We start from the raw sequence: 3,234 nt of genomic DNA, 5'->3' as shown, positions 1-3,234 counted from the left end.
TGGCCAGTGACCCCCGTAACCTGGTGGCCTCTTGAATTCGCCCCTTCTCTGCCTCCGTTAGCCCCGTCGTCCAAGCCCTGTGCCCCCCAAAAACTTTTTTGGGGTTGCCTCTCGTCCTTCCAACGATGATGGCCCTGCTGACGCCGTTGCTCCTCTCGCCGTCGCCTCTCCACCGTTTCGCTCCATGGACGGCGATCCATCCCATCCAGGATCTCCTCCCAAGTCCAGGACCCCTTTCCGTCCAAAATCTCCTCCCATGTCCAGGAAGCCTTTGGAGCTGGGTCCTGTTGCCGCTTGACACGCTGCTTGGTCCTTTGATGGTGGGTTTTTCTGTCACGATCGTCTGAAGAAGCGGACCAATACGCAGCGCGTGGAGTGAACATGATGACTTTATTTAATAAAGCAACCACAAAAAACAACAAATGACGATAGTGAAGTCCTCTGTAACACTGACAGAAACATGGAACAAAAACCCACAAACACACAGTGAAACCACAACAGTTTAAATATGGCTCCCAATCAGAGATAACGAGCCGACAGCTGTCACTCGTTACCTCCGATTGGGAGTCACATGAATAATAACCACCACAACATAGAAATGAACACCTAGAAACCAACATAGAAATACACCCAAAAGAAAATGAACAACCCTGGCTCAATAATCAAAGTCCATGGAGCCAGAGTGTCACACAGGTCTGTGAGAGCCAGAAATCTTGCTTGTTTGTAGGTGACCAAATTCTTATTTTCCACCATAATTTGCAAATAAATTCATAAAAAATCCTACAATGTGATTTTCTGGAAATTTTTTTCTCCAATTTGTCTGTCATAGTTGACGTGTACCTATGATGAAAAGTACAGGCCTCCCTCATCTTTTTAAGTGGGAGAACTTGCACAATTGGTGGCTGACTAAATACTTTTTTCCCCCACTGTATCTCCTTCTCCTGAGACAAATTCCTCTTTGAAAGCTCCTCATTAAGATTGCAGAATAATCTCTACAGTATATTGTACTGTAATATATCCAGTGATGCCATCTCTAATATGTCCAGTGATGTCATCTGTAATATATCCAGTGACGTCATCTGTAATATATCCAGTGATGTCATCTGTAATATATCCAGTGACGTCATCTGTAATATATCCAGTGATGCCATCTCTAATATGTCCAGTGATGTCATCTGTAATATATCCAGTGACGTCATCTGTAATATATCCAGTGATGTCATCTGTAATATATCCAGTGACGTCATCTGTAATATATCCAGTGATGTCATCTGTAATATGTCCACTGATGCCAACTGTAACATGTCCAGTGATGTCCAGTAATGCCAACTCAACCTGTCCCAATGAGGCATTGTTGTCTATTTCTAAAAACGTCCATTGATTAGGAGTAGCTCATAGCTTCACATAGAAAGCTGTCCCCTACTCATCCACAATGTCCTCACCGCTTTCTGCAGGAGATGCTTGAAGTCCTTCACTGTCTTCGTTCTGAAAGACAGCAAGAAAGATGTGGGACATCAGTCATCCATGAAGTCTGTGGCCTTTTCCCTTGAACTGTGATTGCTGCGTCCTTAGCACAGACTCTAAAGAGCGAGTCCCACTTGCGGTCAATTTAGGTTTGAAAGAACATAATGTTAGCCAGCTGTTAGTGAGATCTTCAGTAGAACAAAATCCAGGAAGAGTAAAAAGTCAGTCGGTGTACATAATGAGTATCCCACAGAGAGTGCTCTAGCCACGTACATGTTATGAAGAGTGATCAGATGAATTGCAATTAATTGCAAAGTCCCTCTTTGCTATGAAAATGAACTTAATCCCCAAAAAACATTTACGCTGCATTTCAGCCCTGCCACAAAAGGACCAGCTGACATCATGTGATTCTCTCGTTAACACAGGTGAGAGTGTTAGAATAACAGACTGGAAGCTTTAACAAGTGACATCAATAAGGGATCATAGCTTTCACCTGGATTCACCTGGTCAGTCTGTCATGGAAAGAGCAGGTGCTTCGATTGTTTTGTATACTCAGTGTACAGTAAGTTGAGCATTTTATCTATGGGACCTAAACTCGAACAAATCCGTAATGTAAAATGATGTTTAACACATTATGGCCGCTGTAGGTCTTTCTATAGGAATAGTGTGACTGTATGTGTCTCTGAGAGGAGTCTTGAACATCCAGTCGAGCTTAAAGTCAGTATTGCTTAGCAAGTCCTGCAAGCTGCTACGCGAGCACTACTCCGTCACGATGCCGAAAACACCACAGTCAAGGAAAAAGAGATTGACGTTCTCATGGCGTATGTCCTACATCTGAAAGAACAGAGCCGTGACAGTAGGCTCATTTTAATGGACAATATAGAAACGTCAGTTATAGTCAACAGAATATCTCATCATTCAATCTTCTTACATTGTGACTGACCGCACATTTGGCAGGAGAAACTCACCAACTCAAAGACGTCACTGGTCTGGGGAGTAATGTCTCGAAAGTTTCCAGATGGGAGTCTTTTCACCCAGGCCCAGTCTCCCTGTAAAAAGTATGCGTTTGATAGTTCTGAACTTTGACCCTCAGAAGAACTCTCTGATCCATTCTTAGAAGAGCAGAAGGAGTCCTGTGTTTTCATAGGTTGCCGGAGTGACGGTGGAGTCAGAGAAGGGCATAGAGATGCTCTAACGATCCGCACCTAAGGGTTTTCTTCTCATATCACCCACTTTGCTCTCATCTAAACTGAGCTTCTGAAAAGTGGAGTGAAAAACAGAGATTATTGACAAAAGTACTCGTCACGCTGCAAAGATATCAAACAAGTCGTAAAAAAAAAAACAGTGCATGTGATTGAAATTATTTTTCCAATGTAATGCATTGTCCAACACATGTATCAATCATTATGTGTGAACTTAAATATAACCCCATTGGACCTTCCAAATATAGTCAGTTAGGGGATCTGACCTTATTAATGAGTGAGGGGATGATGAAGATCACGTCTGCCAGGGTGAGCAGGATCTTGTCAGTACCCCTGACTAAACGAATCTGGTTGATGCGCATCCTGAAGGTGGAAGGAGGGTGAGGAAGAGTAACATTACAGTAGGTCAGGAGAAGGTACCTAAAGGTCTGTGAAGACATATTGACAAATGTTGCTGCTATTACCAGCTGTAAAATAAAACTGTAAACGTAGGAATATGTGGAAAGTTCTGTACCTTATACAGTGTAACGATCCCGGCAGTCTGAGTCGGGTCCTGTCTGTGGACTAG

At 43.1% G+C, this 3,234-nt stretch overlaps 1 long non-coding RNA gene across 1 annotated transcript; it reads right to left on the bottom strand.

Moving 5' to 3' along the window:
• Positions 1-898: 898 nt before the first annotated feature.
• On the bottom strand, positions 899-3,234 carry LOC121565696. Its single transcript, XR_006000658.2, has 3 exons — positions 2,933-3,234; positions 2,433-2,721; positions 899-1,485 (listed from the first exon to the last, which is right to left on the bottom strand). It is a non-coding gene; the product is annotated as an uncharacterized LOC121565696 (long non-coding RNA).

Source organism: Coregonus clupeaformis, chromosome 13, assembly GCF_020615455.1.
Source record: "Coregonus clupeaformis isolate EN_2021a chromosome 13, ASM2061545v1, whole genome shotgun sequence".
Taxonomy (NCBI): domain Eukaryota; kingdom Metazoa; phylum Chordata; class Actinopteri; order Salmoniformes; family Salmonidae; genus Coregonus; species Coregonus clupeaformis.
The sequence above is the reverse complement of the archived record's forward strand: the minus strand, read 5'-3'. Positions and strand labels throughout refer to the sequence as shown.